A 27,123-nucleotide genomic window follows, 5' to 3' on the forward strand; every position below is an offset into this window, starting at 1 on the left:
GGGAGGCATCTGATCAGAGATGGGACTGGAGGACTGGGAGGGAGGCATCTGATCAGAGATGGGACTGGAGGACTGGGAGGGAGGCATCTGATCAGAGATGGGACTGGAGGACTGGGAGGGAGGCATCTGATCAGAGATGGGACTGGAGGACTGGGAGGGAGGCATCTGATCAGAGATGGGACTGGAGGACTGGGAGGGAGGCATCTGATCAGAGATGGGACTGGAGGACTGGGAGGGAGGCATCTGATCAGAGATGGGACTGGAGGACTGGGAGGGAGGCATCTGATCAGAGATGGGACTGGGGGACTGGGAGGGAGGCATCTGATCAGAGATGGGACTGGAGGACTGGGAGGGAGGCATCTGATCAGAGATGGGACTGGAGGACTGGGGAGGGAGGCATCTGATCAGAGATGGGACTGGGGGACTGGGAGGGAGGCATCTGATCAGAGATGGGACTGGAGGACTGGGAGGGAGGCATCTGATCAGAGATGGGACTGGGAGGGAGGCATCTGATCAGAGATGGGACTGGAGGACTGGGAGGGAGGCATCTGATCAGAGATGGGACTGGGGGACATCTGCAGCTCACCCACCTAGACTCCTGGCTGACACTCCGGACAGCCAGGAGTCTAGCTCAAATCAAATTGTACTTGTCACATGCACCGAATACAACAGGTGTCGACCTTACCGTGAAATGATTCCTTACAAGCCCTTAACCATCAATGCAGTTAAGAAAATATTTACTAAATAAACTAAAGTAAAAAAAATGAATAATAAGGCTTCATATACAGTGGGCGCCAAGTCAATGTGCAGGGGTACAGGTTAGTGGAGGTAATATGTACATGTAGGTAGGGGTTAGCTGCAGCCTCCTGACTGCACTATAATAAGCTAGACTCCTGTCTGACAGTTACTGGAGCAGTGTTCCTGTTCTACAGCAGAGCAGTAAGGAGTTAGGCTACATACTGGCTGTTAATGCCTTCTATTTTATGTCCTAACCATACCTAACCGTAACCCTTCACAGCATGCACACACATGCTGCATGCTCCACCTACAACTACCTCACTGATGAATATGACTATGTGTACAGACATGTGTGTGTGCGCGCGCGAGCACCACAGAACACGATGTGCAGCAGCATATGGCTAGCTAGCTCCTCTAATGGGACCGAGGCAGCAGAGCAGAATAACTATTACTACCACATCAGTACTGCAGCCCAGGCAGCATGGGCTGAGAGGCGCTCCAGGAGAGATATCTGTGTCATACACCCACAGCACAAAGAGAGAGACAAGGTGAATGTATGACAACAAGACAAAGGAGGGTGGGGCCAAGAATGCCTGTGTGATGACCAATGAGCAAGGGACAGAGAAAGAACAAAGGAGTGTGTGTGTATGTCCGTCTTTCTCTCGCGCGCTCTGTGCTTTGTTGTCACCCTCAGTGCTGCTGTGAAATGTGCTCCATTGCTCTGCTCTCCTCCATGTGGTGTTTGTGGAGCACGAGCCACGTGGTTGGTTACTAAGTCCACCCCCAATCCCCCCTCCACACAGCCCAGCTGTTCCAACAAAGAGATGCCTGCCACACCCAAGCCAGAGAAGCCTTAGCTCCACTCCATTACTAGGCTAACTACAACACTATAGTTCAGGCTTAGTTACAGCAGTCAGAACACCAGAACACCACAGAACAGCTACCAGCCAGACAGTCAGAACAGCTACCAGCCAGACAGCTGTTCTGTGGTGTTCTGACTGTCTGGCTGGTAGCTGTTCTGTGGTGTTCTGGTGTTCTGACTGTCTGGCTAGTAGCTGTTCTGACTGTCTGGCTAGTAGCTGTTCTGACTGTCTGGCTAGTAGCTGTTCTGACTGTCTGGCTAGTAGCTGTTCTGCTGTTCTGACTGTCTGGCTAGTAGCTGTTCTGTGGTGTTCTGGTGTTCTGACTGTCTGGCTAGTAGCTGTTCTGTGGTGTTCTGACTACCAGCCAGACAGTCAGAACACCACAGAACAGCTACCAGCCAGACAGTCAGAACAGCTACTAGCCAGACAGTCAGAACAGCTACCAGCCAGACAGTCAGAACAGCTACCAGCCAGACAGTCAGAACACCAGAACAGCTACCAGCCAGACAGTCAGAACAGCTACTAGCCAGACAGTCAGAACACCACAGAACAGCTACTAGCCAGACAGACAGAATACCAGAACAGCTACTAGCCAGACAGTCAGAACAGCTACCAGCCAGACAGTCAGAACACCAGAACAGCTACCAGCCAGACAGTCAGAACACCAGAACAGCTACCAGCCAGACAGTCAGAACACCAGAACAGCTACCAGCCAGACAGTCAGAACAGCTACCAGCCAGACAGTCAGAACACCAGAACAGCTACCAGCCAGACAGTCAGAACAGCTACCAGCCAGACAGTCAGAACAGCTACCAGCCAGACAGTCAGAACAGCTACCAGCCAGACAGTCAGAACAGCTACCAGCCAGACAGTCAGAACACCAGAACAGCTACCAGCCAGACAGTCAGAACAGCTACCAGCCAGACAGTCAGAACACCAGAACAGCTACCAGCCAGACAGTCAGAACAGCTACCAGCCAGACAGTCAGAACACCAGAACAGCTACCAGCCAGACAGTCAGAACAGCTACCAGCCAGACAGTCAGAACAGCTACCAGCCAGACAGTCAGAACACCAGAACAGCTACCAGCCAGACAGTCAGAACAGCTACCAGCCAGACAGTCAGAACACCAGAACAGCTACCAGCCAGACAGTCAGAACAGCTACTAGCCAGACAGTCAGAACAGCTACCAGCCAGACAGTCAGAACAGCAGAACAGCTACCAGCCAGACAGTCAGAACAGCTACCAGCCAGACAGTCAGAACAGCAGAACAGCTACCAGCCAGAACAGCAGAACAGCTACCAGCCAGACAGTCAGAACAGCAGAACAGCTACCAGCCAGACAGTCAGAACAGCTACCAGCCAGACAGTCAGAACACCAGAACAGCTACCAGCCAGACAGAACACCAGAACAGCTACCAGCCAGACAGAACACCAGAACAGCTACCAGCCAGACAGTCAGAACAGCTACTAGCCAGACAGTCAGAACAGCAGAACAGCTACCAGCCAGACAGTCAGAACACCAGAACACCACAGAACAGCTACCAGCCAGACAGTCAGAACACCAGAACAGCTACCAGCCAGACAGTCAGAACAGCTACTAGCCAGACAGTCAGAACACCACAGAACAGCTACTAGCCAGACAGTCAGAACACCACAGAACAGCTACCAGCCAGACAGACAGAATACCAGAACAGCTACTAGCCAGACAGTCAGAACAGCTACCAGCCAGACAGTCAGAACACCAGAACAGCTACCAGCCAGACAGTCAGAATACCAGAACCGCTACTAGCCAGACAGTCAGAATACCAGAACAGCTACCAGCCAGACAGTCAGAACAGCTACCAGCCAGACAGTCAGAACAGCTACCAGCCAGACAGTCAGAACACCAGAACAGCTACCAGCCAGACAGTCAGAACACCAGAACAGCTACCAGCCAGACAGTCAGAACACCAGAACAGCTACCAGCCAGACAGTCAGAACAGCTACCAGCCAGACAGTCAGAACAGCTACCAGCCAGACAGTCAGAACAGCTACCAGCCAGACAGTCAGAACAGCTACCAGCCAGACAGTCAGAACAGCTACCAGCCAGACAGTCAGAACAGCTACCAGCCAGACAGCCAGAACAGCTACCAGCCAGACAGTCAGAACAGCTACCAGCCAGACAGTCAGAACAGCTACCAGCCAGACAGTCAGAACAGCTACCAGCCAGACAGTCAGAACACCAGAACAGCTACTAGCCAGAACAGCTACTAGCCAAACAGTCAGAACACCAGAACAGCTACCAGCCAGACAGTCAGAACACCAGAACACCACAGAACAGCTACCAGCCAGACAGTCAGAACACCAGAACAGCTACCAGCCAGACAGTCAGAACAGCTACTAGCCAGACAGTCAGAACACCACAGAACAGCTACTAGCCAGACAGTCAGAACACCACAGAACAGCTACCAGCCAGACAGACAGAATACCAGAACAGCTACTAGCCAGACAGTCAGAACAGCTACCAGCCAGACAGTCAGAACACCAGAACAGCTACCAGCCAGACAGTCAGAACACCAGAACAGCTACTAGCCAGACAGTCAGAATACCAGAACCGCTACTAGCCAGACAGTCAGAATACCAGAACAGCTACCAGCCAGACAGTCAGAACAGCTACCAGCCAGACAGTCAGAACACCAGAACTGCTACCAGCCAGACAGTCAGAACACCAGAACAGCTACCAGCCAGACAGTCAGAACAGCTACCAGCCAGACAGTCAGAACACCAGAACAGCTACCAGCCAGACAGTCAGAACAGCTACCAGCCAGACAGTCAGAACAGCTACCAGCCAGACAGTCAGAACAGCTACCAGCCAGACAGTCAGAACAGCTACCAGCCAGACAGTCAGAACACCAGAACAGCTACCAGCCAGACAGTCAGAACAGCTACCAGCCAGACAGTCAGAACACCAGAACAGCTACCAGCCAGACAGTCAGAACAGCTACCAGCCAGACAGTCAGAACAGCTACCAGCCAGACAGTCAGAACACCAGAACAGCTACCAGCCAGACAGTCAGAACAGCTACCAGCCAGACAGTCAGAACACCAGAACAGCTACCAGCCAGACAGTCAGAACAGCTACCAGCCAGACAGTCAGAACACCAGAACAGCTACCAGCCAGACAGTCAGAACAGCTACCAGCCAGACAGTCAGAACAGCTACCAGCCAGACCAGAACAGCTACCAGCCAGACAGTCAGAACAGCTACCAGCCAGACAGTCAGAACACCAGAACAGCTACCAGCCAGACAGTCAGAACAGCTACCAGCCAGACAGTCAGAACACCAGAACAGCTACCAGCCAGACAGTCAGAACAGCTACCAGCCAGACAGTCAGAACAGCTACCAGCCAGACAGTCAGAACACCAGAACAGCTACCAGCCAGACAGTCAGAACAGCTACCAGCCAGACAGTCAGAACCGCTACCAGCCAGACAGTCAGAACACCAGAACAGCTACCAGCCAGACAGTCAGAACAGCTACCAGCCAGACAGTCAGAACACCAGAACAGCTACCAGCCAGACAGTCAGAACAGCTACCAGCCAGACAGTCAGAACACCAGAACAGCTACCAGCCAGACAGTCAGAACAGCTACTAGCCAGACAGTCAGAACAGCTACCAGCCAGACAGTCAGAACAGCTACCAGCCAGACAGTCAGAACAGCTACCAGCCAGACAGTCAGAACACCAGAACAGCTACCAGCCAGACAGTCAGAACAGCAGAACAGCTACCAGCCAGACAGTCAGAACAGCAGAACAGCTACCAGCCAGACAGAACACCAGAACAGCTACCAGCCAGACAGAACACCAGAACAGCTACCAGCCAGACAGAACACCAGAACAGCTACCAGCCAGACAGTCAGAACAGCTACTAGCCAGACAGTCAGAACAGCTACTAGCCAGACAGTCAGAACAGCAGAACAGCTACCAGCCAGAACAGCTACCAGCCAGACAGTCAGAACAGCTACCAGCCAGACAGTCAGAACAGCTACCAGCCAGACAGTCAGAACAGCTACCAGCCAGACAGTCAGAACAGCTACCAGCCAGACAGTCAGAACAGCTACCAGCCAGACAGTCAGAACACCAGAACAGCTACTAGCCAGAACAGCTACTAGCCAAACAGTCAGAACACCAGAAGAGCTACCAGCCAGACAGTCAGAACACCAGAACACCACAGAACAGCTACCAGCCAGACAGTCAGAACACCACAACAGCTACCAGCCAGACAGTCAAAGCAATAAAGCATTGTGCAGGGACTCTGTCTGCTCCAGACTATCTGTATGATGAATGGCAATAGTTCAGTTAGGATACAGTAATAATTCACCAATTAGTAGCCTACAATACCTCCCAGCAGTGATGTAAAGTACTTAAGAATGTAGTGAAGTAATGTACTTTTTATTCCATCAATTTTCCCTGACACCCAAAAGTACTCATCACATTTTGCATGCTTAGCAGGACAGGAAAATAGTCAAATTCACACACTTACCAACCGAACGTCCCTGGTCATCCCTACTGCCTCTGATCTGGCGGACTCACTAAACCGACATGCTTCGCTTGTGAATGATGGAGTGCGCCCATAGCTTTCCGCAAAAAATAAATAAATAAAAGGTGCCATCTGGTTTGCTTAATAAGGAATTTGAAATGACTTATACTTTTACTTTTGATACTTAAGTATATTTCAAACCAAGTACTTTTAGACTTTAACTCAAGTAGAATTTTACTGGGTGACTTTTACTTGAGTCATTTTTCTATTATGGTATCTTTACTTTTACTCAAGTATGACAGTTGGCTACTTTTTCCACCACTGCATCCCAGTTAGATGGGGTAAACTCTCAACATATGGTGTTTGATTCACATGAGCTGCCTCAGAGGACAGTTGGAGAACTGACCTAATCTTAGAGGGCAAATGTAATTATGTGGTTCTGGAGATATGATAAGCATTCATGTGGTTAGTTACACTGATATGTAATCACCCATAGCCACTGTATACTATGGGCATGTCCCAAAGGGCACACTATTCCCCATATAGTGCACTACTTTTGACCAGAGCAAAATCAAATCAAATTTTATTGGTCACATACACATGGTTAGCAGATGTTAATGCGAGTGTAGTGAAATGCTTGTGCTTCCAGTTCCGACAATGCAGTAATATCTAACAAGTAATCTAACAAATTCACAACAACTACCTAACACACACAAATGTAAAGGGGATGGAATAAGAATATGTACATATAAATATATGGATGAGCGATGACCGCGCGTCATAGGCAAGATGCAATAGATGGTATAAAATATAGTATATACATATGAGATGGTTATAGTAAGATATGTAAACATTATTAAAGTGATTAGGGATCCATTTATTAAAGTGGCCAATGATTTTCAAGTCTGTATGTAGGCAGCAGCTTCTCTGTGTTGGTGACGGCTGTTAAGATTGAGATAGAAGCTGTTTTTCAGTCTCTCGGTCCCAGCTTTGATGCACCTCTACTGACCTCGCATTCTGTATGGTAGCGGGGTGAACAGGCAGTGGCTCGGGTGGTTGTTGTCCTTGATGATCTTTTTGGCCTTCCGGTGACATTGGGTGCTGTAGGTGTTCTGGAGGGCAGGTAGTTTGCCCCTGGTGATGCGTTGTGCAGACCGCACCACCCTCTGGAGAGCCCTGCGGTTGTGGGCGGTGCAGTTGCCGTACCAGGTGGTGATACAGCCCGACAGGATGCTCTCAATTGTGCATCTGTAAAAATGTGTGAGGGTTTTAGGTGACAAGCCACATTTCTTCAGCCTCCTGAGGTTAAAGAGGCACTTTTGCACCTTCACCACACTGTCTGTGTGGGTGGACCATTTCAGTTTGAGCACACACCTTTGTGGGGCCCCAGTGTTGAGGATCAGCGAAGTGGAGATGTTATTTCCTACCTTCACCACCTGGGGGCCGCCCGTCAGAAAGTCCAAGACCCAATTGCACAGGGCGGGGTTGAGACCCAGGGCCTCAAGCTTAATGATGAGCTTGGAGGGTACTATGGTGTTGAATGCTGAGCTGTAGTCGATGAACAGCATTCTTACATAGGTATTCCTCTTGTCCAGATGGGATAGGGCAATATGCAGTGTGATGGCGATTGCAACGTCTGTGGACCTATTGGGGCGGTATGTGAATTGAAGTGGGTCTAGGGTGGCAGGTAAGGTGGAGGTGCTATGATATTTGACCCATCTCTCAAAGCAATTCATGATGACAGAAGTGAGTACTACGGGGCGATAGACATTTAGTTCAGTTACCTTTGCCTTCTTGGGTACAGGAACAATGGTGGCCATCTTGAAGCATGTGGGGACAGCAGACTGGGATAGGAAGAGATTGAATATAAACACACCAGCCAGCTGGTGTAAACACACCAGCCAGCTGGTCTGCGCATGCTCTGAGGACGCGGAAAGGGATGCCATCTGGGCCGGCAGCCTTGCAAGAGTTAACACGTTTAAATGTCTTACGTCGGCCATGGAGAAGGAGAGGCCCGCAGTCCTTGGTAGCAGGCCACGTTGGTGGCACTGTATTACCCTCCAAAGAAGGTGTTTAGTTTGTCTGGAAGCAAGACGTTGGTGTCCGTGACGTGGCTGGTTTTCTTTCTGTAGTCCGCAATTGCCTGTAGAACCTGCCACATACGTCTTGTGTCTGAGCCGTTGAATTGCGACCCCACTTTGTCCTTATACCGACATTTCGCTTGTTTGATTGCCTTGCGGAGGGAATAACTACACTGTTTATATTCAGCCATATTCCCAGTCATCATCCATGGTTAAATGCTGTGGTTCACGCTTTCAGTTTTGTGCAAATGCCGCCATCTATCCTCGGTTTCTGGTTAGGGTAGGTTTTAGTCACAGTGGGTACAACATCTCCAATGCACTTCCTTATAAACTAACTCACCGAATCAGGATAGAAATCGATGTTATTCTCTGAGGCGGCACAGAATATTTCCCAGCGTTGAATAGTTCTTGTCACGGCAACATTTCCCAGTGTTGAATAGTTCTTGTCAAGGGAACATCCTGTTTGAGTTTCTGCCTGTAGGACGGTAGGAGCAAAATGAAGTCATGGACGGATTTGGCGAAGGGAGGGCGGGCGAGGGCCTTGTATGCATCGCGGAAGTTAGAGTAGCAGTGATCCAGTGTACTGCCCGCATGAGTGCTACAATCAATATGCTGATAGAATTTAGGTAGCCTTGTTCTCAAATTTGCTTTGTTAAAATCCCCAGCTACAATAAATGCAGCCTCAGGATATATGGTTTCCAGTTTGCATACAGTCCAGTGAAGTGCCTTGAGGTCTGTCGTGGTATCGGCTTGCAGGGGGATATATACGGCTGTGACAATAACCGACGAGAATTCCCTTGGGAGATAATATAGTCGGCATTTGATTGTAAGGAATTCTAGGTCAGGTGAATAGAAGGACTTGAGTTCCTGTATGTTTTTACGATTACACCATGAGTAAATCATGAAGCGTACACTCCCGCCCTTCTTCCCAGAGAGATGTTTCTTTCTTTCAGCGCAACACATGAAGAATCCCGGTGGCTGTACTAACTCCGACAATATACCCCGAGAGAGCAATGTTTCCGTGAAACAGAGAATGTTACAATCTCTGATGTCTCTCTGGAAAGCAACCCTTGCCCTAATTTCATCGACCTTGTTGTCTAAAGAATGGACACTGGCGAGCAATATACTCGGAAACGGTGGGTGGTGTGTGCACGACTTAGAAGTCTGACCAGGACACCGCTTCGTCTACCTCTTCTGCGGCGACGTTGTTTTGGGTCGGCCTCTGGGATTAGATCCAATGTCCTGGGTGGTGGGAACAAAGGATCCGCTTCGGGAAAGTTGTATTCCTGGTGGTAATGTTGGTAAGTTCTTCCCGACTGTATGTAATAAGACTTAAGATTTCCTGGGCTAACAATGTAAGAAATAATACATTAAAAAAACAGAATACTGCATAGTTTCCTAAGGACTAGAAGCGAGGCGACCATCTCTGTCGGCGCCATCTTGAGGGGCCCTATGGGTGATTAAACTGAGCGTTTACCCCAACTAACTGGGAAGTAACAAAATATCTGGTGACCCACAAATATCATAAACCCCCCCAACACACAAAAAAATGATAACTAATAATAATAATCTCTATTAGCATGTCTTGGGGGTATGATATTTTTGTCTAACTTTCACACTAATCATAATTCACGATTCATTCAGGATTATCTTTAATCACGGTAGCATCCACATTAACGTATAAGTGTTTAGAAACATATTTAAGATAAAAGTGAATCCAAAATGATGCAATACATTATCATAAATTTCATATTGTTGCACAAAATAATCTGAAACACAACCAAAACAGCAAATGCATCCAAAATAGGTGTAGTCACAAGTTTGATGTAGTCATCGTGTGCTATGAATATGGTACCAAATACTTTACATTTTACTACTTTAATACACATAAGGGAATTTGTCCGAATACTGTTGCTCCCCTAAAATGAGGGGGACTCTGTTCAAAAAGTGCTGTAATTTCTAAACAGTTCACCTGAAGTGGATTAAAATACCCTCGAATTGAAGCGGACTGTGTGCACGTCAACCTCAGTAAATAGCCAAAACAACCAAAAATGTGTCACTGTCCCAATACTTTTGGAGCTCACCATCTCATTTACAGAAATATTCATACACCTGAGTCAATACATGTTAGAATCACCTTTAGCAGTGATTACAGCTGTGAGTTTTTCTGGCTAAGTCTCAAAGCTTTGAACACCTGGATTGTACAATATTTAGTTTGAGGTTATTGTCCTACTGAAAAGTGAATTAATCTTCCAGTGTCTAGTGGAAAGCGGAAAAACAGGTTTTTCTCTAGGATTTCGCCTGTTCTGAGCTCCATTCAGTTTCTTTTTTATCCTGAAAATCACCCAAGTCCTTAATGATTACAAGAATACCCATAACATGATGCAGCCACCACTATGCTTGAAAATATGGAAAGAATTACATGCATAATTGCATTTCCGATCCCTTTTGATATTTGTGTTTTCCTGCTAACGTAACATTCATACTTATAGCCTACTGCCGTATGCTCATTGCTGCGCTTATGTGAATAAATAGCTTAATGGTTTATCAACATTTAAAGCTAAATGTTCTGATCTGTTGCGTCGCCCAAATTACGTAAAAAAAATGTGATGATTGTGGTTGTATTAATTTATCTATCACGTCCCACAACTGTCCCAGACTATGTTTGTAATATTTATTTCTCACACAGAATAGGTCAACTTTTGTACTATGGGGGATAGTAGATTGACATAGGCTAGTGCTTTTGCTGTTCGTTAGGCCTACTCATCTTGTTGGCTGACAAAAAGTTAATGTGGACAGTTCTTCCAATATCTTCAATATGCGCTTGTCAAATTGTAAATGAGAGACTATTGGAGTGTGTACAGCCTGCGCAAAAAAACTAAACCAGAGCTCATGCCTTTTAAACAACTTTTTTCAAATCATCATGAGTCTCATCATGCAGCATTACAATGTATTAAAAATCTAAACATATAACTCAAAGTTTGTAGAACAACAAAATTTACATTAATAACTCTAAATTAAGCATACCTATTTATTCCTTAACCACTCAACACAAAATAGCCGCATGTGCGCACTCCCTGAAATCATTTAGAGAAAATATCCTTTTATTCAACTTTGTTCAACTGTATTCTTCATGCTATAAAATAAGGCTACAGAATTCCAAGCAAATCTTGTCTGCTAAATTAACTAGTGTAGCCCACAGCAATTTGACATAGCCACATCAGGACAACTCAAGAGTATGCTATTCTGTTCTTCTGAAATAGACTACATTTTCTTCATTCCATGCTTCTTTAGACCTCTCTAAAATAAAAAATGGATTTATTGTGAAGGTGTAGGCTATATTACATGGATTTATTAGACTTTAAAAAAAATGTAGATGTTCCGAAGGTCTGCATCAGTGTCTTGTAGGCTGTGTGTGGAAGCCAGGAGACGCTAAATGTGTTTACGTTAATTAACGTCAATTACCGTGAGATCGACAGTTATTTGCTTGACAATCATCGGCTGACAAGATTTTGTGACCGCCACGATCCTAACTGTGGAGTAACTACAATGTCAGTTATCTCCTATCACAGCCATTGAACGCTAACTGTTCTAAAGTCACCATTGGCCTCATGGTGAAATTCCTGAGCGGTTTCATTCCTCTATGGCAACTGAGTTAGAGGACACCTGTATCCAGTGACTGGGTGAATTGATACACCATCCAAAGTGTAATTAATAACTTTACCATAGGGCTGGGCGATTTGTCAAAATACCATATCACAGTATCTTTCACATTTTTTGCGGTTTGATGGTATTGGAAGATATTTTATCTTTTTGAAAAATGAAATGTTCTACATTTTCTTTAGGAGTAGTGTGTGACCCTAGGGTGGAAACACATACATTCTAAGTGATTTCAATAGGTCTTTCTTCATTCTGATTGTTTTATACTGTTCAATTAAACATCAATCCCCAAAAAATGTCTACATTTTCATACATTTATGCATTTCCTGCATTCATTTGAGATCATTTCCACACTGCCACGTAGGGCTGCACGATATGGGCAAAATAATCTAGGTCTTATTTTTAACCAAATGTTGCAATTGTGATTTGACTTCCGATTTAGATCAAAACACTTGGGTGAACTATTGGAATCATGGAAATAGAATGTAATAATGGGTACTTTGAATACAGTGTTAGACATGACAATGAATGAAAAGGCCAGCGAGGAGTTATTTTGACAGGGTAGGAACCAGGAACCAAAGTATTGGTCAGTGTTTCCTAGTGGACCCTATAATCATTGCCTACATTAAATGTTCTCTCTTACGTACTTCATGTAGCCAACATACTTATGCTTCGTCTAGTCCTCTTTCATTTAGAAGATACGGTCACACAAACACGCTGATTTAGGCCTACACCATCACTGGTATCAGGCTGCATAGCTAGCTACGTTTGCTCTGACTCAATACATTTATTAGCTAGCGATTAGAATTAGCGGCTAACACGATTTAGCCACAACTTGCTAAGACAAACTAGCTGTTTGCAGATGTAAGAAACAAACTAATAGTGTAATTATATAACGCTTGTGGATTTATGTTAAGAAGCAAAGCGGAAACAGCATGGTCATCAACATTGTTGCATGACCATACAGACTGAACGCAAGTGTCTCGTGGGGAGCAAACATTATTATTGTGCACCGAGTGAGTCCATGCAACTTGTGAAGAACATTTTTACTCCTGAACTTACTTTTGTGTATGTGGACACCCCTTCAAATTAGAGGATTCGGCTATTTCAGCCACACCCGTTGCTGACAAGTGTATAAAATTGAGCACACAGCAATGCAATCTCCATAGACAAACATTAGCAGTAGAATGGCCTTACTTAAGAGCTCAGTGACTTTCAACATGGCACCATTCCAACAAGTCTGCTTGTCAAATTTCGGCCCTGCTAGAGCTGACCCGGTCAACTGTAAGTGCTGTTATTGTGAAATGGAAACATCTAGGAACAACAACGGCTCAGCTGTGAAGTGGTAGGCCACAAAAGCTCACAGAACTGAAGCACGTTGCTTGTAAAAAACGTCTGTCCTCGGTTCCAACACTCACTACCGAGTTCCAAACTGCCTCTGGAAGCAACGTCAGCACAATAGGGAGCTTCATGAAATGGGTTTCCATGGCCGAGCAGCAACACACAAGCCTAAGATCACCATGCGCAATGCCAAGCGTCGGCTGGAGTGGTGTAAAGCTCGCCGCCATTGGACTCTGGAGCAGTGGAAACGTGTCCTCTGGAGTGATGAATTACGCTTCACCATCAGTCAGTCCGACGGACAAATCTGGGTTTGGTGGATGCCAGGAGAACACTACCTGTCCAAACGCATAGTGCCAACTGTAAAGTTTGGTGGAGGAGGAGTAATGGTCTGGGGCTGTTTTTCATGTTCGGGGCCCCGAAGGGAAATCTTAACGTTACAGCATACAATGACATTCTCTACGATTCTGTGCTTCCAACTTTGTGGCAACAGTTTGAGGAAGACCCTTTCCTGTTTCAGCATGACAATAAGTCAATACACAAAGCGAGGTCCATACAGAAATGGTTTGTTGAGATCTGTGTGGAAGAACTTGACTGGCCTGCACATAGCCCTGACCTCAACCCCATTGAACACCTTTGGTATGCCGACTGTGAGCCAGGCCTAATCGCCCAACATCAGTGCCCAACCTCACTAATGCTTGTGGCTGAATGGAAGCAAGTCCCCGCAGCAATGTTCCAACATCTAGTAGAAAGCCTCCCCTGAAGAGTGGAGGTTGTTATAGCAGCAAAGGGGGGACAAACTCCATATTAATGCCCATGATTTTGGAATGAGATGTTCGACGAGCAAGTGTCCACATACTTTTGGTCAGGTAGTGTATTTAGGATTGCCATAACAAAGGGGTTGAATACTTGACTTAAGACATTTCAGCATTTCATTTTTAACTCATTTGTAAAAATGTCACACCAAAGACTAGAGGCTCAGATTAGCCCTACCTGCCATGCCGTGTGTTGTCCGTGTGCTGGAAAATAAAGACAATTCCTAGAAGTAGATATTCACAGACACCCTGTACTCTCACACACACACACACACACACACGCACGCGCGCGCACACACACACACACACACACACGCACACACACACACACACGCACACGCACGCACACACACAGAGCTGCTGCAGATGAAGTTTGAGGCAGCGTGCAGACTAACTGGCTCTCTCCAGAGGAGTGATGACTGATGATGTGAATTGGAGCATGCCCAGTTTGATCATCATGAGGTCCCGAGATCGATTGGAGCACAGCGAGCACAGAGAAACTGGACACAGGATGAGACATGGGCTAACAGAACAGTCAGGTGACAAGTTGAAAAAAGGAAAGTGGAGCCACATGATGTAGTGGAGACGGGAGACACTGCATGACGATACAGACAGAGACTCAAACATGTATTGCAAAGCCATAGAACAGCCCCATTCTGCCAACAGTAGATACAACTGCCAGATACTGCACAGTCACTCTACAGCAGTGGTATTCAAACCTTTTCAGCAGGGACTTCAGCCACAATTTCTGGGGACCCCATTTTTTGGGGCACAAATTTCACACGACCCCACTCAACCCCAAATCTAAAAGACAACCTTAAAAAAAAATAAGTTTATTTTATAATTTTTTGAGGCGACCCCACTGCACTTCCCCGTCATGACCCCGACTTTGAATACCGCTGCTCTACAGAGTATTCAAGTGTGTAGATGTGGGAAGGCTGCAGTGCAGAGGCGCTGGTGACTAGCATAGCTCACAGATAAAAGTCTCTCCTCCTCTCTAGAGCTCTCTGTACTCTAGCTCCATGCAGAGTAGGACTGACACTAATGCAAGTGGGCGTCTAATGACACACACACACACGCACGTCAATGACATGATACACACTTCAACAATGACTAGAGCTAATACACATCATTACACATTGCTCTACTCATTATCTGTTCAATTAGGACCAATTTGAAAAATGTCTGCAGTCATTGGCTGTAAAAATACAATCAATTAGGACTAGCCTATGACAATGAGAGAGAAATGCCATCGCAGAGTAAAAATAGATGAAGTAATGACGGGCAATCCATCAAATGATGTGTTTGCTTGCTCACCACAGTGGATAACCTCACTGTGGCACTCACTCACTCACACATACACACACTAGGGCTGGGAATTGCCAGAGGCCTCACGATACGATATCATCACGATACTTAGGTGCTGATACCATATGTATTTTGCAATTCTATATGTATTGTGATTCGACACTGTGATTTTAATTGCGATTCGATGTTCCAAACATATTGCTCACCATATGTCTGCTGCAGAGGGACAGCTAGTTCATTGCTATACTGAACAAAATATAAAAACGCAACAATTTCAAAGATTTTACTGAGTTACAGTTCATATGAGGAAATCAGTCAATTGAAATCATTTCATTAGGCCCTAATCTATGGATTTCACATGACTGGGAATACAGATATGCATCTGTTGGTTGAATTCTCTGGCAACAGCTCTGGTGGACATTCCAGCAGTCAGCATGCCAATTGACGCTCCCTCAAAAGTTGAGACGTTTGTGGCGTTGTGTTGTGTGACAAAACTGCACATTTTACAGTGGCCTTTTATTGTCCCCAGCACAAGGTGCAGGTGTGTAATGATCATGCTGTTTAATCAGCTTCTTGATATGCCACAGCTGTCAGGTGGATGGATTATCTTGGTAAAGGAGAAATGCTCAATCAATTTGTAAACAAATTTGTGCAAAATAATTAAGAGAAATAAGCTTTTTGTGCATATGGAACATTTCTGGGGTTTTATTTCAGCTCATGGAACAATGGGAGCAACACTTCACATGTTGCCAATTTAAAACATATTGTGTAGTTTGGCTAGTTAACTATTTAGTAGGCTTGGGCGGTATTCTGCGGGAATTTGGGAAAAGCCGCAGGATGGTTTTTCAATAAACGTAGTCAACTTATGCAATACTTGAAGACGTAAAGCAGATTGTGTTCTTCATTTCACCCGTCACATTACTTTACATTATGAAGCTTACCATAGTTCCCCCAGTATAGTTGAGCCAGTCACGTGTTAGTTCGTAAATAGCACAACAGTAGCCAGAGGGAGCTGGTGAATCCATAGAGCGCTATATCTATTGGAGAATCTCTGTGGTGCAGCACACGAGGTGATGAAATTACACATATGCAATTCACTACTAAATGTTTGCCATCAGATATCTTATAATGGCTTTCTGCCAATAGTCAAAGAGCTCTGGATGAGTTCTGTAAAGCTGCCATTTTGTCCATGTGCTTCCTACTAGAGTTTTTTTCCCCCTCCTTCGTTCTTCTCCCCTCTGCTCCGTGTACACGTTGCTCTTCCTTCAGAAAATCATACATCACTACTTTGTTCATTTGCACAATTTTTCATTCACTTTCGCTTATAAATGTTTACACACCAAAAATGACATTCGGTAGCTACTAGCTATGCTTGTATAACTTTATGAGCTGGATTTGCAATTAGTTTGTCCGTTTTCGCTCCTTAGCTAACAGCGTCTATGTAATTTCGATATTACTTTGTGCTAATTTTGTTAGCATTCTGATAATAGAGACCCAATTGGCTTTTTTTGCGTTTTTAGCACCCCCTTGTGTGGTATGCCAGTAATACCGTAAATTCCAGAATGAGAGAAGGACGGTATGACGATGAAAATCTGGATACCGCCGTGATAATCTATATCATATTCTTAGAAGAGCCTAATTGACAAGTAACTCGTATGCTTTCAAGATTTCCCCTGAAAACTGAATATTTTAGCTTTACAAATGGATAGACATCTTGGCCATTTGATACCTGGTTCAGTGAACGACAGAATTATTTCAGAAAAAAGACAGTCTTTGGTTGTAATTGTAATGTACAATCCTCCAGGAGAGCTCAGCAGAGCTACTGGGTGTGCAGGTTTTTGCTCCAGTCCTGCTCTAACACACAACATTGTAAAAAAAAAAAAAAGATCAGCTGCTCAATAGGACTTTGATCAGCTGACTGATGTGTTTGAGCAGGGTTGGATCAAAAGCCTGCACATCTAGTAGCTCTCCAGATGGAGGGTTGACGGAACACATGTTTTATACAGAGCAGTATTTTAATTTGTGGTGTGTTAAAATGTGTTGCTCAAGGCCACACCGGCAGGAGATATAATACATTGGATCAGAGACCAGCAGCAGCCTTCCATTGTCAATACCAGTGATAATTGTATTTTGTGATGTGGTTCCTTGCATCATTACAGTTATGGCCACTACTAGGATAAATAAATAGGCCTAAACTCCCATCCTTCATGCTGTGAGCCGAGGGAGGGACAGGGTCAACCCCAGGACAAAACTTAATCACGCTGTTGAAGGAATGGGCATTAATGAGAGGGTGTTATACAATCTTAAGGATAACTGAAGGATAGGCCTACGTCTGCCATGGCTGGCTTCTTTTTCAACGCTGATACCATTCCACAGAAGAGCATTATCAGTGACAGCCTATAACCTAGCAGCAGCACTAGCCTCTGATACCATTCCACAGAAGAGCATTATCAGTGACAGCCTATAACCTAGCAGCAGCACTAGCCTCTGATACCATTCCACAGAAGAGCATTATCAGTGACAGCCTATAACCTAGCAGCAGCACTAGCCTCTGATACCATTCCACAGAAGAGCATTATCAGTGACAGCCTATAACCTAGCAGCAGCACTAGCCTCTGATACCATTCCACAGAAGAGCATTATCAGTGACAGCCTATAACCTAGCAGCAGCAATAGCCTCTGATACCATTCCACAGAAGAGCATTATCAGTGACAGCCTATAACCTAGCAGCAGCACTAGCCTCTGATACCATTCCACAGAAGAGCATTATCAGTGACAGCCTATAACCTAGCAGCAGCACTAGCCTCTGAGTAGCCGCTAGCCACTCCAGCTAAGAGTTTGTTAAACTCCTTGTGGGAAAGGATACCGGTAGGCCTGGACCAGCTCATACAAAATGTGGCAGCAGAGTTCAGAGCAGGCTATGGCATGCAAGTACTCTCACAGCACATACACATACACACACAGAGGACTGTTTATGGTGTGCTCGGTGTACAGGTATGTCAGTGGAATGCCCTCCACCGGCAGCACATTCCACAACACGCCCCAGCCAGTCCATCACTCAGTGGAGATTTCACTCCCAGGCACACTGACTACAGACTGACTACAGATGCATGAGACAGCAGCACAGCATGTACACTACTTAGCATTTCCCCGTTTGTCCTGAGAGATAGGAAGGTTATACACAAAACACACACACCATCAGCTGAGTGAGTGAGCAAACACTGTTAACTTGTGATAAGAATAACTACACATTACTCACAGAAAGGCAAACGGACAGACATTATGCCCTAAATGGTTTAGGCCTTGTAGGCCTTTGGCCAAATCAAGCCCGACAGATGTGCTGTAGGCCAAACCTCTGGCCACCAATCAGACACCATGCTGTGTTGTTATGACAACAATATGGCGATGACCCGATACTTTCACACCAATTTAAATAGGGGAAAATGCAAAGTGACTTTAATGGCTAATTTCTCTGAACAAGGATAAAAATAACACCAAATTCACTGAGAATAAATGATATAGTATAAACAGATCAAGCCACAGCTTCCTAGTGCTTGTCAAACAGATAACCTATACAGGGGTGGGCTTGGTGTGGGGTCTGAGGGATCCGGGAGTGGTTTTAGACCATTTGTTTGGATTCCTCACATCTTAAATCATTGTGAAGAAGAGGTTTGGTACAAATCGTATGCTGGGTACTATACTTATGGAATATTATATGAATCCTATCAATTGAAAAGGCCAATTTGGGTTCAATCAATCAGCTTAATTTCAAATGATCTTTCAACTAAATGATGTTGCAGAAATGCTTATCTTATCTGTTTCTAACTACAGAAACCATTTCTGAACAATCTGAGATGGTGGATGTCATGGACTGCTGAAATGACATGACCCTACAGTGTGGGTAAACAGTTCTGTGTGAGCTGAATCTCAATCTGCTATCCTAGGTAGAGTAAAGGCTGAATCTCAATCTGCTATCCTAGGTAGAGAAGAGGCTGAACCTCAATCTGCTATCCTAGGTAGAGAAGAGGCTGAACCTCAATCTGCTATCCTAGGTAGAGAAGAGGCTGAATCTCAATCTGCTATCCTAGGTAGAGTAAAGGCTGAATCTCAATTTGCTATCCTAGGTAGAGAAGAGGCTGAATCTCAATCTGCTATCCTAGGTAGAGAAGAGGCTGAATCTCAATCTGCTATCCTAGGTAGAGAAGAGGCTGAATCTCAATCTGCTATCCTAGGTAGAGAAGAGGCTGAATCTCAATCTGCTATCCTAGGTAGAGAAGAGGCTGAATCTCAATCTGCTATCCTAGGTAGAGAAGAGGCTGAATCTCAATCTGCTATCCTTGGTAGAGAAGAGGCTGAATCTCAATCTGCTATCCTCGGTAGAGAAGAGGCTGAATCTCAATCTGCTATCCTAGGTAGAGAAGAGGCTGAATCTCAATCTGCTATCCTAGGTAGAGAAGAGGCTGTCATGGCTGCACTGAGGGGCTTGTGGGGGCAACCGGGCGAGGGGAGAGAGGAGGACCCCACCTTAACAATGGGACCATTGTACCCCTGGCTTGACCCTGGTGAGTCATTGGTAGTAGGGGCAGGGACTGGGACAGGGGCGTGCTGGCATGGCATAGGCCCACTAGGCTGCCCTAACTGCCTGGCTCACCATCAAAGCCTAAGGCTTGATGCACAAGGTCTTCTCTTACAACCAAGCCTGAGTGTGCATGATGCATGCACGACATCATACATGTAGTAGGCCTATGGGGGCACAAATACATGTATTTTCAGCCAGGACAGGAAAGCTAGCCTAAGGTCTCAAAGCTTTCTGTCAAAAAAAGATGAGATCACAAAAAAACTTTGATAGGAGTAGTAAGCTATCCAGGACTAGCTACAGTGGCCAATGAACAAAGATAGATAAGCAGAGGACTTTCGGTGGCATTAGTGAAAGTATTACCAGTCACCAACACAGCCAAGAACAACATCTATTAGCTAAACCACAACAACCTGCTGAAAGATATATTCCAAGGCAAATACTGACCAAATAACAGAAGCAACATTAGGTGGTTAAAAGTATTGACTAGAGACACAAACTACCAAAGCCAGGTCATTTAGGTCAGTGGTTCCCAACCAGGGGTACTAGGACCCCTGAGGGTACTTGGTCTATCCACAGGGGGTACTTGAGAAGACTCATGAGACCATAGGTCTACTGGTAAAATGCACATGAGGGGGTACTTCAGGGGTACTCTGGGCAGAGCAAAATTCAGTTGGTGGTACAGTAAGCAACAAAGGGTGGGAACCACCGAGTTAGATCTGAGTTAGATCATCATCTCAGGTCTTGTTGTGACAGAGGGCCATAGGTTGTGACCTCAGGACTGCATTAGTAGGCAACAGATATCAACACAGAGAGCACTGAGGTTAGATAACTGACTGGCTTTTGCCATGGCTGACACAAAACACTACAGCCTAAGTTGACACACAACACTGCCCAGACACTGATGAAAGAGGCCCAGGCGGGCAGGTGCATACAATAACATGAATCCCATTACATATAGAATAATACATTATACGATCTCTATGGGGCTGGTGTTTCATTCCAGGAAGATGTTTCCTCCCCTCTGCTCTCGTTCACTACCCTTCACAGATCTGATGACTGGATTTATGAAAGCAATATGGCAGAAACTAGGTGGAGTGTCTCGACATCATGCAGATAATAACTACTGTACTCTCTCTCTTAGATGATTGCGTCTCAATGAGAGAAAAAAGGCAGAGGACACTGGTTAAACCGGACCTACCACTTACAGACACAGCATTCCGGCAGCAGGCGGTTTCCATATTAATGTCTTCAAATACCACTGTTTGGTGCTATAGATCCATGAGCTTGTTAGTGCCAGCAATAATATTTTCAAATGCATCCTATTGTGTGTATGCATGCAACAAGCCTTTATCAGTCAGTGGGGTGGGCAACCTGATTGAAAGTATCAACTCGCACATACCCCACCCATGCACATAGATAGACACATACTTTGTCTGAAACAAAAGCATAAATACATACATCGCAGGAAAAACGTGTTTGTTGCAATACGCCTTCAACCTCAGAACCATGCCAACAGAACATGTATGGGCTTGCCTCAGTTCCAACTCAGCAATAGTGCAGATATTAATTTCCATTGTATTTGATTGGTGTGGCTCGGACATAAGGAGGACCTTCTGTAACGGTTAAATGAAGCAAAGCCTTCATGGTGTAACAACAACAAGCCATGTAAATAGTAAGTAGTTAGCTAACTTACTAGCTAGCTAGCTAGGTTTAAGATTTGTAAAACAAGTTTCCCTTTAATCTGTGGCTAGGTAGCTAACTAGCTAATTGACAAAGTAAATGTGTTCTGATCAAAAACTCAGCTAGCATAGCTAGCTAGCTAATGTGTTAGGCCGGGGCTGCACTCACCTGACTGGCTATTTTGGCACTGTATAGACCAGGGCTAGGTGGTAAAATATAGCATCTAGCTATACTGCAAACTGTCTCAGCTGGGTCTATCGTTAATGGTTTTCGAGAGTAACACAAATCTGCGAATAATAACAACAAAGACGGATTTCGGAAATACCAAACCGTTAGATATCGAATCGTTCGGTGTTCTGTCGTGCAGTGCGCGAGCCAGAAAATATGTTGAATGCCAGAAGAATGACAACATCTGTCCGGCCTCGGGCGCTTCCACGCCCTGCGCTGCCTGCCTGGCTGGCTGGCTGGATCTGCCTGCCTAGCTGGATCTGCCTGCCTATCTACATCTGCCTGCCTGGCTGGATCTGCCTGCCTATCTACATCTGCCTGCCTGGCTGGATCTGCCTGCCTATCTACACTGCCTGCCTGGCTGGATCTGCCTGCCTATCTACACTGCCTGCCTGGCTGGATCTGCCTGCCTATCTACACTGCCTGCCTAGTTGGATCTGCCGTCTGCATCTAACAAAGGTGATGCAACCGAGGCTGGCGAACAAGCTAATAAAATGTCAACAGGTTTGTCTGGCTAGGAAGTCTGCATAGGACATTTTGATAATCAACTAATGCAAATGTAATTTAGTTGAATTAACCCTCAAACTTAAAGCCAAATGTTGCCTGTAATAACTATAGTTACAAGGCAGTCACAGTTTTACGGCAAGTCACAATCAGTTGAAATGTACTCAATCATGATTTAGCCACAGGGCGCAGCGCATTGGATCTGGTTAGCTACACACCGTAGCTAACTATCTACCCTACTGTAGTTTAACACTCAACCGGCAAACATCATTTCAAAACGATCTATAAGACAGAAAACAATAGATCCTCACCCAAATCTTGGATTCGGACAGCTGGGGGAATCCTGAAGCACCTCCTGATATTAAACCCGCCGTGTCATCGGCGTATTCCTCGGGAGAGAAATGTGTTCGGAAAGAAAAGATTACGCTTCCAGACACACAAGCCGGGGAATGCAGGAATGTGACGTTTAGGCCGGTAAGTGGAGGCTTGGATTCTGGGAGTCGTAGTTCTGTATGGCACTGCGATTCTATTCAATCACAGTGTCAGGAGCTGTAATTTTATTTGTTTGGAAAAATACAGACTTGTTCAAACATTTGAGAAAGGTCAATTCATTCATGGGAGACATTGAGCTTTTTTATTTTTTCTGAAGTCAATTTCAACTGATATCCACGCTTATAAACCCAGGGTCGTTTTCTATTGTCCCTGTGGGCCGAATTGATGGTTATTTTAAAAAAATGTAAATAATTTAACCTTTATTTAACTAGGCAAGTCCGTTAAGAACAACTTTTTATTTACAATGTCAGCCAACCCCGGACGACGCTGGGAGTCTCCAGTTAATGTGCACGCAGACTCAAACAGAGAGAATGGGCGCGTTTGAGCGGATCATTTTTATCAAGTCGATGATCCCCTGCATTTCAAAGGGTGTTGCATTATGGGGTTTTATTAATAACACAGATTGTCCGATTTACGCCTAGCACTGAGGAATAATAAGAACTGGAGACTCCGTTCAAGATGTCCGACCGTTGTTCTCATGGTAATCTACTAACATTCCCATAAACCGATTCATGGATTTCCTATATCTGGGTTGCATCCGGTTTATACTGACCAACATTACATGTGCACTAGGCACTCGGTGCACACAAGGAGCAGCGACAACGTCATCACCTCATCCAAAAACATGGCAGACATTGGATGAATATAACATTTTAATATCATCCCGTCAGTAGAGGATGCCTGGTTATTCTTTAAAAGTGCCTTCCTCACCATATTAAATAAGCATTCCCCATTCAAAAAATGTAGAACTAGGAATAGATATAGTCCTTGGTTCTCTCCAAACCTGTCTGCCCTTGACCAGCACAAAAACATCCTGTGGCGTTCTGCATTAGCATTGAATAGCCCCCGTGATATGCAACTTTTCAGGGAAGTTAGGAACAAATATACACAGGCGGTTTGGAAAGCTAAGGCTAGCTCTCTAAAAGAGGCTATAGGCCACATGTGCACCACCAAGCCAGAACAGAATGCTAAATTATGAGGGGGAAAGTGACCAAATTATTAGGGTGAGGCACATGGGCTACTAACAGCTTACAACACAACATACACTTAGTATTACTTTCTTAGCTGCAGTATACATATGTCCCTGGCATATTACATCATTTATGCAGCAGCATACAATACATTTTTGGACTCACCTTGTTATGCTGTGCCCACTTGAACAGGAAGTGTTCAGCCGGCTGTGACACGATTCCCTGGGATCGAACCCGGGGCTGCAGTGGCGCCTTAGCACTCATTTGCGATTTCCAACTTGTTGTATAAGGTTTTATGTCCAATGGCCGATGAGCACTGAGATGTTTTATCTATAACTTCTCTTCATATGACAAGGATTGCAAAGGATTAGCCAGTAGATTGCCGACTTGATGTATGATGATGACTCCTTGTCTAGCTTGCTAGCTAAAATGAAACTATGATGTTGACATGACCAGTTCAATCAAAGCTACTGTATATATAACAAGATTTGACGTAATTTTATCTGTGGCCAATGACCTTGAGCCTTCTTGGATGGGCACTTCTAATGTAAGTCTATGGCAGCACCCAAGGGGCTTACATTTTTGAGCTCTACCCTTAGATTTTGTAGTGAAGTAGTGCCCCCATGAGTGGCAGAACACTGAGCCAATCACGGCGCAACTAGAGAACATTACCAACCCTTATGCTCAGTATTTTCTGCTGGCTGCCCCACCACCACAGAAAGCACTGAGCTAGGCTGAAACACCTGCATTTTGGAGCTGCCTTACTCAAGAAAACAAAAAAGAGACCATGTTTGTATGTGGCTTTATTAACTAAATTATTTATTTATTTTTTTACGTTGTTTGCAAACTGATATGTGACATGTATTAATGCCAAAAAAACATGCAAAACCGGCACAACAACAAACCAACAAAAAATAAGTGCGCCAGCATCAGCAGACGAACGAGTGTTCCCGAGACCCGACCTCCTCTCACACCGACGTTCTCGTAGGCGCCCATCAATCCTAATCGCCAGGGCGATGAGGGAATTGAGGTCCAGTGGTATCCCCCGAGCTGCGAGCTCGTCCTTTATCCCCTCCGACAGTCTGTGGAGGAAGGTGTCAAACATACCCTCCGGATTCCAGGAACTCTTGGCGGCCAATGTGCGAAAATCTACTGTGTTGTCTGCTACAGTACGGGAGTTCTGATGTACCTGCAGTAGTTTTCGAGCCGCCTCCCTCCCGGGCACCGGAGAATCGACAACCTTCCTTAGTTCTGCCATGAATTCCTCCAGGCTATGGCACACAGCGGATTGCTGCTCCAACACAACCGTTGCCCAGGAGAGCGCCCTTCCGGACATTAGCGTGATTTAATATCAATCAATCAATCAAATGTATTTATAAAGCCCTTCTTACATCAGCTGATGTCACAAAGTGCTGTACAGAAACCCAGCCTAAAACCCCAAACAGCAAGCAATGCAGGTGTAGAAGCACGGTGGCTAGGAAAAACTCCCTAGAAAGGTCAGAACCTAGGAAGAAACCTAGAGAGGAACCAGGCTGTGAGGGGTGGCCAGTCCTCTTCTGGCTGTGCCAGGTGGAGATTATAACAGAACATGGCCAAGATGTTCAAATGTTCATAGATGACCAGCAGAGTCAAATAATAATAATAATAATAATAATAATCACGCTATCTCCGATTGGTCCGAAGGGTACGAGAGGGCTGGAGTTTGAAAATGAGGGAGCACTGGGAAAGGAACGCCAGGAAGGTAACAGGATCGCCTGCATAACCCCCCGGAGGAGGTAAGCAGGGTTTTCGGGGAGCCGGGGTAGGTTGAACAAATCCACTAGTAGCAGAAAGGTTACTGGGTGGTTGGGAGGACTCAGATGTGGCGTGCTGCCTATGAGCTAATTCACAGATTTGCTCCATTATCAATCAATCAAATGTACACTGCTCAAAAAAATAAAGGGAACAGTAAAATAACACATCCTAGATCTGAATGAATGAAATAATCTTATTAAATACTTTTTTCTTTACATAGTTGAATGTGCTGACAACAAAATCACACAAAAATAATCAATGGAAACCCAATTTATCAACCCATGGAGGTCTGGATTTGGAGTCACACTCAAAATTAAAGTGCAAAACCATACTACAGGCTGATCCAACTTTAATGTAATGTCCTTAAAACAAGTCAAAATGAGACTCAGTAGTGTGTGTGGCCTCCACGTGCCTGTATGACCTCCCTACAACGCCTGGGCATGCTCCTGATGAGGTGGCTGATGGTCTCCTGAGGGATCTCCTCCCAGACCTGGACTAAAGCATCCGCCAACTCCTGGACAGTCTGTGGTGCAACATGGCGTTGGTGGATGGAGCGAGACATGATGTCCCAGATGTGCTCAATTGGATTCAGGTCTGGGGAACAGGCAAGCCAGTCCAATGCCTTCCTCTTGCAGGAACTGCTGACACACTCCAGCCACATGAGGTCTAGCATTGTCTTGCATTAGGAGGAACCCAGGGCCAACCGCACCAGCATATGGTCTCACAAGGGGTCTGAGGATCTCATCTCGGTACCTAATGGCAGTCAGGCTACCTCTGGCGAGCACATGGAGGGCTGTGCGGCCCCCCAAAGAAATGCCACCCCACACCATGACTGACCCACCGCCAAACCGGTCATGCTGGAGGATGTTGCAGGCAGCAGAACGTTCTCCACGGCATCTCCAGACTCTGTCACGTCTGTCACATGTGCTCAGTGTGAACCTGCTTTCATCTGTGAAGAGCACAGGGCGCCAGTGGCGAATTTGCCAATCTTGGTGTTCTCTGGCAAATGCCAAACGTCCTGCACGGTGTTGGGCTGTAAGCACAACCCCCACCTGTGGACGTCGGGCCCTCATACCACCCTCATGGAGTCTGTTTCTGACCGTTTGAGCAGACACATGCACATTTGTGGCCTGCTGGAGGTCATTTTGCAGGGCTCTGGCAGTGCTCCTCCTGCTCCTCCTTGCACAAAGGAGGGTTAGGGTTAGGGTTAGGGTTAGGGTTAGGGTTAGGGACCTGCTGGTGGTGAAGGAAACCAGACTACAGAGGTAAAGAGGGAGTTGACCTGCTGGTGGTGAAGGAAACCAGACTACAGAGGTAAAGAGGGAGTTGACCTGCTGGTGGTGAAGGAAACCAGACTACAGAGGTAAAGAGGGAGTTTACCCAAAAGGACTTTGTAGATGAACACATATAAATGTATCTTTCTACGCATATAAAGTGAGGTCCAACCTACCATTTGGTACAAGGTGCAATGGTGGGTGAGTGACTTGGCTTTTG

The 27,123-nt window shown here is 45.6% G+C and overlaps 1 protein-coding gene across 1 annotated transcript in view; it reads right to left on the reverse strand.

The window, feature by feature from the left end:
* The window catches only part of ctif (CBP80/20-dependent translation initiation factor), a 179,628-nt gene extending 156,854 nt beyond the window's left edge, over window positions 1-22,774 (reverse strand). The window contains exon 1 of the mRNA XM_045692788.1: window positions 22,624-22,774. The gene's annotated coding sequence lies outside the window, so the exon portion shown is untranslated. The remainder of the gene's footprint in view (window positions 1-22,623) is intronic.
* Between the last annotated feature and the right edge of the window lie 4,349 nt (window positions 22,775-27,123).

This window comes from Salmo salar, chromosome ssa13 (assembly GCF_905237065.1).
Source record: "Salmo salar chromosome ssa13, Ssal_v3.1, whole genome shotgun sequence".
Classification (NCBI taxonomy): Eukaryota; Metazoa; Chordata; class Actinopteri; order Salmoniformes; family Salmonidae; genus Salmo; species Salmo salar.